Source organism: Prionailurus viverrinus, chromosome A1 (assembly GCF_022837055.1).
Source record: "Prionailurus viverrinus isolate Anna chromosome A1, UM_Priviv_1.0, whole genome shotgun sequence".
In the NCBI taxonomy this organism is placed as follows: Eukaryota; Metazoa; Chordata; class Mammalia; order Carnivora; family Felidae; genus Prionailurus; species Prionailurus viverrinus.
Genome location: NC_062561.1, coordinates 94,569,166 through 94,585,904, shown reverse-complemented (window position 1 = coordinate 94,585,904; position 16,739 = coordinate 94,569,166).

The window sequence follows — 16,739 nt, the reverse complement described above, 5'->3', positions numbered from 1 at the left end:
GAAAAGACGTTCAGTGCATGGGAGAGGGGCTGCTTTTAACTCTTAGACTTGTATTTTAATGAGTTTGGTATTAGGTATCAGAAGTATGTCATAAATATATTACTGTGAAGGTAAATCCCATCAATTTATTTCCATCACTTTTTTTTAAATTTTTTTTTTTTTTTTTTTTTTTTTGAGAGAGAGAGAGAGAGCGCGCGCTAGTGAGGGAGACAGAATCTGAAGCAGGCTCCAGGCTCCAAGCTGTCAGCACAGAGCCTGATGCGGGGCTCGAACTCAAACTGTGAGATCATGACCTGAGCTGAAGTCAAACGCTTAACTGACTGAGCCACCCAGGCACCTCTATTTCCATCACTTTTAAGTCATAAAATCTAAGCAGTCCTTGTCTTTTTCTTATTTGTAAGTTTCCTAATAACAAAAACTTTTAATAGGTCCAGAAAATGCTCTGGGCTGTAATTTCTAAACTCTAACCATAAATTGAAATATCTGATTGTATAGATGTTTTTCCCTTCTTGAACCATTAATCTTCCTTACCAGTAGTAACAAGGACCCTTTTAAACCTTAGTTGTCCTTAACCTTGGTTCTATGCTTTTCTCCTGACGAGTGCCACCAAAATGTAAGAGGAAATCTTACCAAATTTATAAGGATATGAAAATTATATTGTTAAGGATTGGAACCAAAAAAGCCTTATGTCCCTAGGATACTCTGTTTCTTCAAGATACTTTTTATGCTTTTTTTCCATATCTTTACTATCAGAACATTCTTTCTTTCTTCTTAATCTCCTTGATCTATTCTGCCCTTCCCCCTACTCGGGTCCCCTCTGGCAAACACCAGTTTGTCCTCTGCATTTAAGAACCTTGTGCTTAGATTTCACATGGAAGTGAAATCATATGGTTTTTATCTCCCTCTGACTTACTTCACTTACCACAATACCCCCCAGAATGTTCTTTCTTAAGTAGTTTTGGGTTGTGGGATTTGTAAAATAATTGGCTCCTGGGTGTCATCGTGTTACCTTACATTTTATTGTGAAGATACATTTAAATAAGATTTCCTCTTCCAAAAATTAACTCACCTTTATAGAACTATTTCAGTTTCATTTTCCTAGTCTAATATTTATGTCTAATTTCAAAAGTGAATAATTTCTCTGCCTTAAAAGACAATTTAAACTTATAAAAGGATACATTTAAGACATTCATATGGAAGAATGATTTGATGAGGGGACATTCCGCTAAGACATTAACCACTGTATACTTTGGTGTAAGTCAGGGAATGGAATGGTTTAAAGTATTTGACATTATTGCCAAAAGTAAAAATGGAAAAAAAGTGATAAAGTCTGTTACAGAAAAACTATGTCCAAACCTTCCCAATAATCAGTCTCTTATAATGTGAGGTCTGCTTGGTTATTTTAGACGTATTTGATGCTTATTAATTTACTCTCTTCCTTTTCTGAAAGACCAAATATAACTTTGTTAATGGCAGGTTTCCTTTGTTTACATAATAGATAACCAGGACTAATTGATCCTAGGAGTGATACTTATTTTTAAAGTCTTTTCATCCTTGTAATTGAATGTCTTTGTGATGATAATATCACTTATAATAATACTTAGCTCTAAAACTTAGCAGGCACCTTGATTCCCTGTTTTTAAAAACGTGCTTATTTAATATATTCATTACAAGGACTCAACTGGAGACTTAGGAAATCAAAAAGAAAACAAAAGTTAAACCACAGCTTGAAATAACAGAGTCGTTTACAGACCATCCAGGAAAAAAGAAAAAGACAGCACAGGGAGTGAGGCCAGACAGCCTGCTCTGGGGACATTTCTTACAGGTACTTGGAGGTTGTGGGTGTTCACAAAGTTGAGCAACATGTGTTCACAGAGGGCTGCCAATGTTGGATCCTCGTAGCAGGCTCTGCTCTGAGAGCTGGATGGTCCTGACATCACACAGGGCAGGGTCCTTGTCCTCCAGGATGTCCAGGCAGCCATGGCCATGGTGTGCATGGGCCTGAGGGGGCTTCCTCACAGGCATGCTGTGACAGGAGCCACAGGGGAACCCCAGGGAGAGCTGCTACCTCAGGTCTTCCCAGACTCTTCCATGGATGGTCCCCACCCATTTGGAAAGGTGGTCTGATGGAGGGACTGGCAGAAATTCCCTGGTTGCCGGAATTCGTGAGGATCCTCAGCGCCTGCTGGAAACTCTGGTCCCCAGGGCCCTGATGGCACCCGCACCGGGCCCTGTCCTTTATGTCTGGATGGTTCTGGGAGCCATCCCCACCTAGATTCTTTAATAGCACCATTAATAGCAGTTTATTGTTGAGCTGGTCCTACCGAATTTCTGCTGTGCCAGACACTGTGCCAAATGACGGTTACTGTGTCCACTCACTGTCAAAGACTTGGGGAAACCAGCCAAAAGAAAACCACCAGTCTTTCTTCCCAGTTACACACAGCTAATGCAAAGGTGTGTTTTCTACTGTTTGTTGTTTTAAATCTTAAATTCTCTCGGGACAAGCAAGTTCTTAAAATAGTGGATGGCATCTAAAATTCAGGAAATGCTGAAAATAGAATTAGGTCAAGAATGAATGTAAATGAGTGGGGCCTGTTTATACTGGAGTGCTAAGGGGGAAGTACACTTCTTCCCCATGCCCTTTCAGGGTCTTGATGTAGATTTGAATTCTAAATATTATTTATTTTACAGATGAAACGTACAAGTCAGGAAGAGTTTTAGAATATTTTTCTTTGAATACTCGCAACGTAACTTGTAAAAATTTTGGAGTAATTTTGTATTTACAGAAAAGTCGCGAAGGTGGAACATAGAGGAGTTCTGCAGCCCCATCCTGTAGCTTCCGCTAATATTAACACCTGACGTACGTGGTACCTGTTTATGAAAATATAGTTTGTCAAAGCTAAGGTAACATTGGTACAATATAGTGAGCCCACTCTATGCACTCGATTGGCGTTTCACAGTTTTTCCACTCAAGTCCTTTTTCTGTTCCTAGACCCGACCTAAGATAATCAACATTGCATCCGGTCATCATGTCTCCTTACTCTGTAATCGTTTTTCCATCTTTCATTGTTTTCCTAGACCTTAACATGTTTTAGGAGTACTGGTCAGATATTTTGTTAGAAAGTCCCATCAATTTTGATCCGATATTTTCTTACGTTTTATCAGGATTGCCATCTTCTGGGGATGACGTACTGAGGTCACCACTGAGGTGACGTACCCTCCTCGTTACTTCACATCGGGGGTACATGATGCCGACGCGACTTACCCACTGGTGATCTTAAGCTTGAACCTTGGGTTGAGATTGTGTCTGCCAGGTTCATTTTTCTGTTGTAGAGTTACCATTTTTGCATTCCATATGCTGTTATTTGGAAATGAGTCACTAAGCCCAAGTCTTGCTCAAGGAGAAGACCAATTAAGCTCCACATTCTAGAGGGGGGGCAGCTGCATATATTATTTGGAATTCTTAATCGAGCAGAGATTTGTCCCTTCTCAGTCATTCATTCGTGTCGGTATAGGCTCATGGATATGTATTTCATTTGTGTGTGTTACAATTAAATACTGTAATTAATGTTTCATTGCTCAGATGGTTCCAGCTTTGGCCATTGGGAGCCATTTCTTTTTGAGTTTTTTCTCTTTAGGCTTCCTTACTTTCTGGTACTACAAAATGCTATAGGTTTGTCTTGTGTTTCTCTGCCCCAGCCCTCGAATCAGCCATTTCTCCAAAGAGCTCTGTTCCTTTTATTGGGGAATGGTATTTATTTATTTTTAAGTTTTATTTATTTATTTATTTATTTATTTATTTATTTATTTATTTATTTGAGAGTTACAGAGACAGAGTGAGCAAGTAAGGGACAGACAGAGAGGGAAAGAGAGAATCCTAAGCAGGCTCCGTGCTGCCAGCACAGAGCCCGACGCGGGGCTCCAACCCACAAAACAGTGAGATTATGACCGAAACCGAGAGTCAGACGCTTTATCACCCAGGCTTCCCAGAGATTGGTATTTAGAACCTAAGACTTGATGGTTGGATGTGCTCCTTGAATGTATAGTGACCCCAGTACAGACACATCTCTACAGTTACTTCTGTCTGTAGTGTTTAAAATAAACCTGGGTTCATCCTTCTGTCTCCCAACTTCTCATCCAGCACTTTAGAGGATTCATTCCAGCTTTCTCCCTTTGCTTATTTGCACCTACTTCTCTGTAGCAAGAAACCTAACTCCTATTATCTATATTTTATTTACTTACGTTTTTCAACACTGGCATGCATGTAAAGTAGTTTCAGAATTGCTAACCAGTACCCTTGCGAGAAATTTACCTCCTGGAATACAGTGCTTATATACATTTCTTTTTTCGGTTCCATTTTATCCTTAGCCTTACAAGTATCCAGTCAAATTACCATTTTCCAAAGTTACTTAAGGTGACACCTTTTGTCCTCCACAAAACTTCCGTGTGATACAAGATTCTGACTACAAGCTGTGGCTCACCATCAAAAAACGAGGAAATGTTTAAGAGACATCATGTAGAAAGTGTTCAAGTAGAAACGTATACATTTAACTAAAACTGTTCTCCCCGTCTCAGCTGACTGTTCGGCAGATCTGGCTCCAGTATCTTTTCACTGCTTTTGCTGATTGTCTAGCATTTTAATGTCAGATTTAGAAGTTGCGATTACTGAAATAGAATCACAAGTTCCATTGGCGAAATTGGTCTTCCTGCCATTTTGAGTAGGCCTTAAAAGTGGAAGTGACTGATGTCCGTGGGTTGTTTGGAGTAGGTGGGGAGCAAAGTTAGGGGAGAGTCTTTCTTTTCATTATCTTTTCAGGGGTATTTATTAAAATGATGTTATGCTCCGTGATTACATTGCTCGACCACCTTGATCAATGTGTGCTGAAAGCCAAAATAAGAGAATTGCTAGTAATCCTCATGACATCTCGTGGTGTGCTGTGTATTGACTCCACTGGCTTTTCTTCAAGCCCCACCTGTGTATACCATGTACACACTGTGACATGAAGGGATACTGTTGGGTTCAACTATCAGAACTTCAACTCCATGGGGTGCCTGGGTGGTTCAGTTGGATACGTGTCTGACTCTTGGTTTCAGCTCAGGTCATGATCTCACGGTCCGTGGGTTTGAGCTCCACGTCGGGCTCTGCGCTGACAGCTCAGAGCCTGCGGGGGATTCTCTCTCTCCCTCTCTGCCCCTCCCCCACTCATGCTGTCTCTCTCTCTCTCTCTCTCTCTCTCTCTCTCTAAGTAAATTTTAACAACTTAAAATAGAAAAACTCCTCTAGCCTGCCAATGCACTTGAAAGGTTAAGGGAAAGTCTTCGTGGCTGAAGAAAAATAAATTGATGGCGGGGTGGAATTTATCACATGCATTCACACAGTAAATTTATTGACCATCAAGTGCTATGCAGTGAGCCGGGGATAGAAACATTACTAATACAGCCCTGCCATTGAAGGGTGAGCAGTATTTTCGGGGAGGCAAACAAAGCTAATTTTCGACTGTTCTGGTGGAGGGCAGAGCGTTTTTTCTGACTTTTAGGTTTAATAAGAATTGAGATCTTGAATTAAAATTGCTTCTCAATTACATTGTGCACCTCCCCTCACCTCTCCCCCCCTTCAAACCATAGGTTGCATTGTTAGCACTGGCTGTCTATTTCATCTTTTTTTTTTTTTTAATGTTTATTTTTGAGAGAGAGCGAGCAAGCAGGGGAGGGGCAGAGAGAGAGGGAGACAGAGGATGGGAAGTAGGCTCTGGGCTGACAGCAGCAAGCTGGATACAGAGCTTGAACTCAGGAACTGTGAGATCCTGACCAGAGCTGAAGTCAGTGGCTTAGCCAACTGAGCCACCCAGATGCCCCTGTGTTCAGCTTTTTATCGAAAAGAGGTTTAGAGGAAAAGTACATAGTTCACTGATAGAATTCTCTTCATCTTTTGACATCTTTATTTGTGCTAAAATTTGTACTTTATATCTTATTTGAAATGTGTACTTTTTCTTACATAAAATTGTAGGAGCTACCCTGTGTGTGTGTGTGTGTGTGTGTGTGTGTGTGTGTGTGTGTTCATGTGCATGCAAGTGACCTTTTTTGTATTCTGAACTTGTTACATCTGGCCCATACTGAGCATTCAGAATGTGTGCTCACCGTGATTGAAAATCAGTCTTACCCAGGTTTGGTAAAAGATCTGTTCTCTGTAGTCTGGAATTTCAGAGAAAAAAAAATTTTTTTTAAAACTAAGATGTAGAATTGGAAGAAGAATAAAGATGAGTGAGGGATCAAAAAATACATCTCACAGTTTTAACCTTTCATTAATCTTTTAAGCCACTACAACTACTTTTTAAAAAAATCTTGAGGGGTTCCTGGGTGGCTCAGTCAGTTGAGCATCCAACTTTGGCTCAGGTCATGATCTCACGGTTCATGAGTTCGAGCCCCACGTTGGGCTCTGTGCTGACAGCTCAGAGCCAGGAACCTGCTTCAGATTCTGTGTCTCCCTCTCTCTCTGCCCCGCACCCCAGCTCATGCTTTGTCTCTCTCTCTCTCTCTCTCTGAAAAAATAAACATTAAAAATTAAAAAAAAAATCTTGAAACTAATGCAGAAAAATTAGCTTCTTAGCTACCTTTAGAATGGGGGAAATTTGGTTGGAAAGCAGTGTTTTCCCTTTTTTCCTGTTCTGTAGCGTCTGTTGACAGTCTGGTCTTAATGTCGCCAGTGGAAAGGATTTCAAAACATCAATCCAGTGAGAATGTAGTTCTTCTGCCTGGCGAAGCTATGGCACTGAGGAAGATTAGTAAAGGCAATGCTACCCACGTCTGTAAATATTTTCATCAGCAGTGGAGTATGTTGGTTTGGATTTGTTTCATTTTTAATCTAATCTGAATCTGGTTTTTAACAATTCTATTTTAACTTATTTACATTTTGTAAAAAAAAAAAATTCAAGTAATAATTTATTTTTGAGACAAAGACAGTGTGAGCAGGGGAGGTGCAGAGAGGGGGGGGGGACAGAGGATCCGAAGCAGGTTGCGTGCTGACAGCGGAGACCCCCGTGAGGGCTCAAACTCATGAACCATGAGGTCACGACTTGCGCTGAAGGTGGATGCTCAACTGACTGAGCCACCCACCCCGTTAACTTATTTACATTTAAAGCGATTTCTGATTCATTTGGATTTCTACCATGTCATTTTACCAAGCTTTTGCTTAGCTTTTGTCTCCTTTCCTACCTTCAGGGAGATTGTTCTGTTTCTTTTTCCCATCATTTGTTTAGAATTTTTATCTTCCACTTATAAAAAACAAAACAAAACTTTGTTAGTACAGTTTTTTACACTTTTTTTACATTTACAGCTACTCTTACATTTTTTTTAAACATGTATAGTGGGTTGAATTGTAGTCTCAAAACATGTCCACCCAGAACCTCAGAATGTGACTTTGTTTGGAATAAGGGTCTTGGCAGATATATTTACGGTAAGGATGTCCAGGTGAGGTCCTCCTGGAGTAGGATGGGCTCTAAATCCAATGAAGAGTGTCCTTATAAGAGACAGGAAGGGAGAAGGCCAGGTGAAGATGGGGACAGAGACCAGAGGGTTGTGGCTACAGGTCTCTAAAGAATGCCAAGGGCTCCCATCTGGCTGGGAGAGAGGCACACGACAGATTCCTCCTCAGAACCTCCAGAAGGAACTCATCCTGTTGACGATTTGCTTTTGGACTTTGCCTGCCTTGACTGTGGGAGGATACATTGCTGTTGTTTGAAGCCAAGTCTGTGGTAAATCGTCATAGCAGCCCTAGATGATGAATACAAGGTGCATGCTGGCTTAGCAGAGCTGTGCACACCTTGGGATGTTGGCACTCCTATATGCTCTCGAATTTCAGGTTGTCGCACCCCTAAGAAAATGCCCCACCTCGGATCTAACACTTCTCCCACACAAGGGAATCATTTTCTTGTTTTACACTGTGCCCCAACGTACTTCTTTTACCAGTTTTGTTAGCAGCACTATTCATCATTCGTGCCCCACGTTTTTCCTTTGGGGAAAAATTCTCTTCTTTTAAACTTGCAGACGATACATTAAAGATGTATAATGGGACGCCTGGGTGGCTCAGTCAGTTAAGCATCCGGTTTCGGCTCAGGTTATGATCTCCCGGTCCGTGAGTTCGAGCCCCGCCTCGGGCCCTGTGCTGACAGTTCAGAGCCTGGAGCCTGCTTCGGATTCTGTGTCTCCCTCTCTTTCTGCCCCTCCTCTGCTCACACACTCTATCTCTCTCTCTCTCTCAAAAATAAATAAATGTTAGGGGCGCCTGGGTGGCGCAGTCGGTTAAGCGTCCGATTTCAGCCAGGTCACGATCTCGCGGTCCGTGAGTTCGAGCCCCGCGTCAGGCTCTGTGCTGACAGCTCGGAGCCTGGAGCCTGCTTCGGATTCTGTGTCTCCCTCTCTCTCTGCCCCTCCCCCCTTCATGCTCTGTCTCTCTCTGTCCCAAAAATAAATAAACGTTGAAAAAAAAAATTAAAAAAAAAAAATAAATAAATGTTAAATTTAAAGATGTATATATTAACAGCTCTTATACGGACAGCGTTCCCCCTCAGCATTTTGAAGACACTGTTCCATAGTCTTCTGGCCTCTAATGTTGCTGAGAAGTTCTGTCATTCTTTGTTCCATTGTGGGTGATGGGTTTGGGTTTTTTTCTTATTCTTCTCTCATTTGAGATGTTCCGTCTGCAACGTTTTGCAGTTTCTTTATGATGTGAGTAGGTTGGAATTTATTTCTTTATCCCGCTTATGACTCAGTAGGATTTTTTAATCTGTGGACTCATGTCTTTCTTCAGTTCTGGAAAATCATCACCATTGTATCTTTGTGTGTTGTCTCTTCCTCATTCTCTGTATTCTTTCCTTGTGGAACTCCTGATGGACATATTGTTAGACTTTTCTGATTTCTTCTTTGCCTCTTAACTTTTCTTACCTCTTCACTGTCTCTGTCCCAGACTCTGTAGTCCTCCTGAAGCATTCCTCCAGTCTCTAATTATCTTATCTCCTAGGTAAATCTGCTCTCCTACCTATTAAGTTTTTAAATTCCACTGCCTCTGTTTTTATTTCCAGAAGTTTCTTTTGTTCAAGTCTCCCTGTTCCCTATTCAATTTCTCCCAATCATCACACTAACATTCCTACTTTATGATTCCTTTTAGTTAGACTGTCTTCAAGTTCATGGGGTGCTAATTCTCCTGTGCATGGTGCTTTCTCTTGGTCATGCCTCCTTTCCTCCTAGAGGTTGTCATTTTATTTTCATAGTTGTCCTCAGCAGGTTGGTGCCAGACCTGTGCATCCAGGAAATATCCCTACGGAGCAACCAGGGCCCCAGGAGTTCCAGAACTCGTTTTTACATTAAAGTTTCAGCTTGAGCCTTCTATAAGAAGAGGGCGAAATTAATTTGGATTCTATGCACAACATGTGGGCCTCAAGTTAGTTTCACAGGAGAACATTTTGTTATTTAGCCTGATGTGGAGGAAGGGGCGGCCAACAAATCAGGAGCCTAGGAGGCTGAAGTTTTCTTGGCCCCTATCCTTAAGGAAGAGTCTTCCCAGGGTTCCTGTCATTGTGGGTAGAATTCTGAGACTCAAGGAGATGCCCTTCTGTAGATGCTGAACCCTTAGTCCTTGGCCATTAGACACCCCTACCCCCATCCATGTCCGGTAGTAGCTTATACACTGACACTCTGGCTTTGAATTCTCCTCTTCGTTTCTGAAACTTAAAGAGTTTTTCTTTCTTTCAAGCTTGGCTATATAATTTAAAAGCTTTCTTTCAAGCTTGGTAGATTTATCTTCCATCTCCATGGGTCTGTCATTAGAGAGCTCTAGGAGAGACCACCAGCCTCATTTCAAACTGATGGGTCACAAGTCCAAGAGCTATTAAAGGGTTTTCAGTTTTATAAGAGGTGACTCAAGGTCATTCTTATATTGATACTCTCCTTAGTTATACTTTGTTAACGGATGAGAAAAGCATAGAATTCTAATTGTGCTGAGAGTCCTATACGACCTTGGAAATGCCCATGGGATTTGCTTCTGAATGTGGACCCTGTTTTTCCTCTGCCACAATAGAAAACAAAGTTGCTCAGAGCAACCTGTAACGAGGCCAAGATTTGAGGCTGAGAGTCTTTTGAGCCACAGAGAGGTCTGCATTTTGTAGTCACAGACTGTAGAAGACCTAGCTCCAGGAAACTTTCCTGCAGCATCCAGGGTAAAAGAGAGGGTGAAGATTTATCTAGTGTACTTTCCCCACTAGAAAAACTCACTCATGGGTTATGTTGGTGTACAAGTTTTATTTTTATTCTTTTTTAAAAAATGTTTATTTTTGAGAGAGAGTAAGAGCAGGGGAGGGGCAGAGAGAGAGGGAGACACAGAACCCGAAGCAGGCTCCAGGCTCCGAGCTGTCAGCACAGAGCTCCACGCGGGATTCAAACCCACCAACTGTGAGATCATGAACTGAGCCAAAGTCGGATGCTTAACTGACAGAGCCACCCAGGGGCCCCAAGTGTTATTTTTATTCCGATTTACATGTTTGTGAAACATTGCGTGTCTAATGATTTTTTAAGACAATGTCATACACCTCTAACAATGGACTGATATCTCAAGGAAGCTAAAAGAAGAAATGCATACTCTTTCATCCTTCCATTTAGGCTGGAATGCTGCAATTCTAGCATTCCATTTAATATATACGTATATATACACATACACGTACATATGTTTTGTATAGAGAGAGTGAGAGCTACAGATACATCTATATAGATACACACGTACACACACACAGAAAGACAGAGAGATCCCTCTGGAGACACTATTCAGTGTAGAGATAAATGGTAATGCACTTTGTTGGATTGTGTCAACAGCATCCCAGATAGTGTATTTGCTGGAGTGCTCGTGCTGAAGTTAAGGAATGGCTTATTAAATTATAATGACAAGGCTGTTTTTAGTCATAGAATAGGATAGTCATTCAAATGTCAGATGTCTGAGAAAAAATGAGACCCATCAGCTGGGAACACACTTTAAATAATCGTGACCGCATTTGTTTTGCTTGCTAGTTTCCTAGTTACGCACAGGACACAACGGAATCGCAGACACACCAAGAAGACGTTGTAGATGACCCTGATTATCAAACAGCTGAAAAAATAGTTTGGCTCTGGTGGTTGAGACACGGATCTCTTCAGAAAATAAGTCAAAGCCCTTTGGAGTTTTTTTGTTTGGTTGGTTGGATTTTCTGACTGCGTTGGATTCATTCAGTATATCTTCTCTGTAGCATACAATTACAGTGTTAAAGGATTTAGTATTAATTGTAAATATGTTCACGTGTCTTAGGTAACTACTGAATACTGCCTTTTCTGGAAATGTAAAATTGCGTGTGGCTTTATGTATTCACTCAGGTAGATTCAGCAAACTAGGTCAAAGGCAGTGATGAGCAGAACACAGAATAACAAAGGGAACTAATCAGTAAAATATTAGAGACTAAAGATTAATGTATTACTTAAGTGCACGAGTCTATTATTCGCTGTGTGACCTTGAGGTGGTTACTTACCTCTTTTGAAGCCTCCGTTCTACACTTAATGAGAATTAATAATACCTATCTTACAAGGATTTTATGAGGGGTGAAAAAAAGGACTTAACATGCTAAGTGGATCACCTGGCCCATAATAATTTCTTAATAAATGTAGTAGCTTGTATTAGTATCTGGTGGAATAGATGAGAAGATAAATACTAGATTTACTTGGATTTCACCTTTGACGTGCACACTGAGCTTATTGTATCCTTGATCAAAAAATGTGAAATTTTTATTTTCTGAAATTGAGATTTATAAAACTGAAGAGGGCAGCTGGTATTGGAAACTAGTAAGTTGTTATACTTCCCTGAAAGATGAACTTGAAGGTAGTAACAGGAAAGAGCTCAGCATCAGAAAAACTTCATTCTTAATTTTGGATCAGGCAGAGCAAGCTTGGGAGACCGACTACATTAAAATTTTGCAACACCTTTAAAAATAAGCCCCATGACAGCAGGTGCTGGCATGAGAAATGTGCTAAACTTTTTAAACGCTTTACTTTGAAGGGTCTCAATTGTATTATCTTTCAGAGGTAGAGAACTGATTTCTAATTCTGCCTCTATGGGGAAATTGGCCGCATTTTCCGTATTATGAGCAGGCCCCTAATGCCCAAAGGGAATTGTGTTCTGTCTTTTATTGCCTGTGGGAGGGGTGTTGCTAAGAAACAGAATTCCTGATACATTCTCAGGAAAGCAGCCTGTCATTTTAGTGATGCACCGAGAATAAAATGCAGCACAGGCAATGTGTTTGAAAAATCTAAAGCTGTTACTATCCAAATAAGACCATATCTCTGGCTGATTAGCCATAACTCATCCGATTATGTGAGGCTAAGAAAACACACCTCAAAAGCCTATATATTGATGCTGGAAAAGCATATATGGCATGTGGAATCTTTTTTTTTTTTTTTTTGTAATTTATTTATTTATTTTGAGAGAGCGAGAGAGGGAGACAGAATCCCAAGCAGGCTCCGCATTGTCAGCCCGGAGCCGCATGCGGGGCTCGAACTCACAAACCATGAGATCGTGACCTGAGCGGAAACCAAGAGTTGTACGCTTAACCGACTGACCCACCCAGGCGCCCCCGCATACGCAATCCTTTCCTGACTGCCTGAAGGACAAAGGGAAAAGAGCCACAGAGTTTGCAGGATGGGAAGAAACTAACATGCACTGAACTCTTCAGTGCCCGGAGGGAGCCCTAGCTTGCCTGCCCACTCCCCAAGCAGAAACTGTGAGGTAGGCAGCCTTATCTCTCCTGTACAGACAGATAAGGCAATCAGTTCATCGGAAACTGGACCCAAGTCCCCAGGCCGTGAAGCGGCCGCACTCTTAACTTCAAACCTACCTTTTCTGACTCAGAATGCAGACTTCCCGCCGTTGCACTTAGGACCGATCGCCACCCCAGGCTGTCTTTAGAGGTTAGTAGGCTCAGCATTAGGCCACAGCAGCTGAGGAGAGTGGGGAGATTCTGTAAAGTCAAGACACAGGCCCGGATTTTTCAGACAGCCTTGAGCTCTGGTTACTAACTCTGCTAAAGAACAGGGGCGTCCTATCCCGTCCTCCAGTGACCACGCGTTCCTGCCAAAGACCTTTAAAATACAGACAGGAGGGAGTCACTGCCAGTCTTTCAGTGACCGGGCGGTGTGGTGCGATGGAGGAGCCCACGTGAAACGATCGAGGCTCCAGGGTCCCTTCCAACTGCGCTTCTGTTACTGTACCACATTGTCACACATCCCTTCTGCAGGAATCTCCCCTGTTAGGAGAACTGGGTTCATAACTAGCTAATGGGAGGAGCGCCCTGGGGGTATAAGGTCGGTTGAGCCACCGACTTCGGCTCAGGTCATGATCTCATGGTTCGTGGGTTCAAGCCCCACATTGGGCTCTGTGCTGACAGCTCGGAGCCTGGAGCCTGCTTCGGGTTCTGTCTCTCTCTCAATCTCTCTCTCTTTCTCTCTGCCCCTCCCTCACTCACTCTCTGTCTCTCATAAAAAAAACAAACATTAAAAAAAATAAATAGCTCATGGGGAAACAACAACAACATTGTATTCCCGAGAATTCATTCCTCCAACAAGTCTTGATGGAGAGCTTACCGTGTGATGGGTGAGGAGTTAGAGGAGGGGCAGCACAGGCCTACAAATTTCCCATTGTCACGGCTCTTACCTTCCAGTGGAAGACTGACCTCCATAAAATAATTTCAGATAGGAATACATGTCCTGAAGGAGAAACATACAAGCAATGTGGAGGGGTGGAGAAGGAGTAGGAATGGGACCGTGGTGGCAGTTTAGGGTGGGCGATCGATCCCTACAGCTGCTCCAAGGATCTGCCATCTGCACTGAGACAGGAGAGGGAGAGAGAGAGGAGAGAGAAGGGGGAGCTGTCCAGTCTTAGGAAGACAGACAGATTGACAAGGCCCTGAGGCAGGGCTCCTGCTTGCTTATTTAAGGAATGGCAAGGACACGTAGCTGAGGAGTGGGACAGGTTGTCAGGTGCATCGCATCAGGCCTTGGTGGCTGTCGGCTGGGGTAAGTTTGGATTTTATTCTGGGTGTGATGGGATGCCATTAGAGGGGGCTGACCTCCAGTTGATATGCAGTATGTTACTGAAAGATAACTCTGGCTGCTGCCTGGAGAAGCGGTGGTTGGTTTTTTATTTTATTTTATTTTTTATTTGAAAGAGAGAGAGAGAGAGAGAGAGAGAGAGAGAGAGAGACAGAGAGAGCAAGCTGGGGAGAGGGGCAGAGGGAGAGAGAGAGAGAATCCCAAGCAGGTGCAGAGCCAATGTGGGGCTCGGTCATGGGATCATGACCTGGGCTGAAATAAAGAGTCCGGTGCTCAACAGACTGAGCCACCCAGGCGCCTGGAGAAGGGGTGGTTGTGAGTGGGGACTGGGAGGTTTTTTTTTTAGGTTTATTTATTTTGAGAGAGAGAGGGGGGCGGGCAGGGGCAGAGAGAGAATCCCAAGCAGGTTCCACACTGTCAGTGCAGAGGCTGATGCAGGGCTCGAACTCACAAAACCATGAGATCATGACCTGAACCGAAACCAAGAGTGGGACCCTCAACTGATTGAGCCACCCAGGCGTCCGGAGAGGAGAAGGGGTGGCTGTGAGTGGGGACTGAAGAACTTGAGGAGGCTCTTACTGTAGTCCAGCTGAGAGACAGTGGTGGCTGCCCCCAGGGCTCGGGTAACAGAGACAGAAGTAGAGGGGTGTAGACTCGGTTCAGAGGCGGTTCCTGAAGGATGGCTGATGGGTCGGATGATGCGTGGGAGGGCGGAACGACTCGGGGACTCTAAACATAGTGCTTGGCAACTTGTCACTTCCTCAGCAGTTACGAAACAAAACCCACCCTGGCTGATGGCCCCTTGTCATTTCTGCCACACAGTGAAACACAGCAGCCTCAGTGACTGACAGTCCTCGGTGCACTTGTGAGGGAACGATGGGATTTGAAAAACTGAAGCTTTACAATGTTTTCTTTTAGATTACCATGGTAATTTTGTCTCACAAAGGGAAGAGCAAATATTCCCTTAGCTGTCAGAATCTTTAAAAGGAAAGAAAGAAAAAAATGCAAAGGCAGAAATAGATGAACTCTGCAAATGGCAGTGGTTCAGACAGAAAATAAAAACCAAACCCACAATGCAAAAGCCAACTTAAAAATGTTAGCCTATTGAGAGACTCAGGGGAGGAAACAGTTAAGACAGTCTATCCATCCGTGTTTGGAGTACCTGTTTCTCCCTAAAATAACGATAGTGCAGCAGGGGGTGGCAAGTAACAATATGCAGCCTATGTGTCCCTAAGGAGTGTGAACGTCCAGTGGCACACAGAATATTCCCTCCTGTGAGAATTCAAGACAACCCCTGTGCAGAGTCAGCGTTCTGATGGCTAAGTCAATGCAGAGTGCAAGAAGCTTTTTTTTTTTTTAATGTTTATTTAATTTTGAGAGACACAGAGAGAGACAGCACGGGCGGGGGGAGGGACAGAGAGAGAGGGAGGCATAGAATCCGAAGCAGCCTCCAGGCTCTGAGCTGTCAGCACAGAGCCCGACGCTGGGCTCGAACTCATGAACTGTGAGATTGTGACCTGAGCTGAAGTCAGACGCTGAACCCACTGAGCCACCCAGGCGCCCCAAGAGGCTTTTCTTAATGTATTAAATTAGTCACTGTCATCAAATTAACACTTCAAAGTAAGTTGAAAACACCTTCCATCAGTATCCACCCGGTGCCACCCCCACCCCCCAACACCATCCGCTCTTGTCTTCTGGTAGCAGCTTCGTGATTCTCTTGGGTAGACTCACCCCTCTTCCACGGGGTTTCGCCCTTAGTGGGACTGCTCTGCGAACATTCAGTAAAGTAGGGCAATCAGATGCTGTCTCTGTGGATTGAGTACAGAGAAAAAAAATGACTGGAACCTGTTAAACTCAGTGGCGTCGTGAAGAGACTCCCTCTTGATTTCAACTACTCAGATCCCCAGAGTAGCCTAATTCCTGTCCCTGGTGAGACCTGGTACTTCAGCTGTTTCTTTGTGAGTATCAGCTACCATATCCTCTCAAGAAATCCCTTTTCTTGCTGAGTTGGCTGGTGTTAGTTTCTATGGCTTATGATGGAGGAATCCTAGCTGAGACACAGTTAAATTGTATCGTTTTAGTAACAAACCCTGGCTTTAGTAAAACTCCCGCTTGCCTATTCAGCAAAAGAAAGCCTGAGAAATGGGGTGCCTGGGTGGCTCAGTCTGTTACGCATCTGACTTCAGCGCAGGTCATGATCTCGCGGTCTGTGGGTTTGAGCCCCGCATCGGGCTCTGTGCTGACAGCTTGGAGACTGGAGACTGCCTTGGATTCTGTGTATTTCTCTCTTAGCCCCTTCCCCACTTGCACTTTGTCTCTCTGTCTCAAAAATAAACATTAAAAATAAAATCAATGTGCCAAGGGACTCTGAAAATTAACCATCCACTTAAAAAAAAAAAAGAGGACATTAGATGGGAAATGGTTCCCATGACTTTCTCAGGCAGATGCTTGATGTGACACAGATACTCATTCAAGGTCACACTGCTCCTTTCCGTACACATTTTACACATGTTCTTTGCATATGCTTTGAAGTAACACCTACACATCTTGTGCACTTTTTTGAAGGCCCATATTCAGTTCATGCTGCTCTTTCTGTCTTCCAAAGTGTTCACGGTTCACTGAAA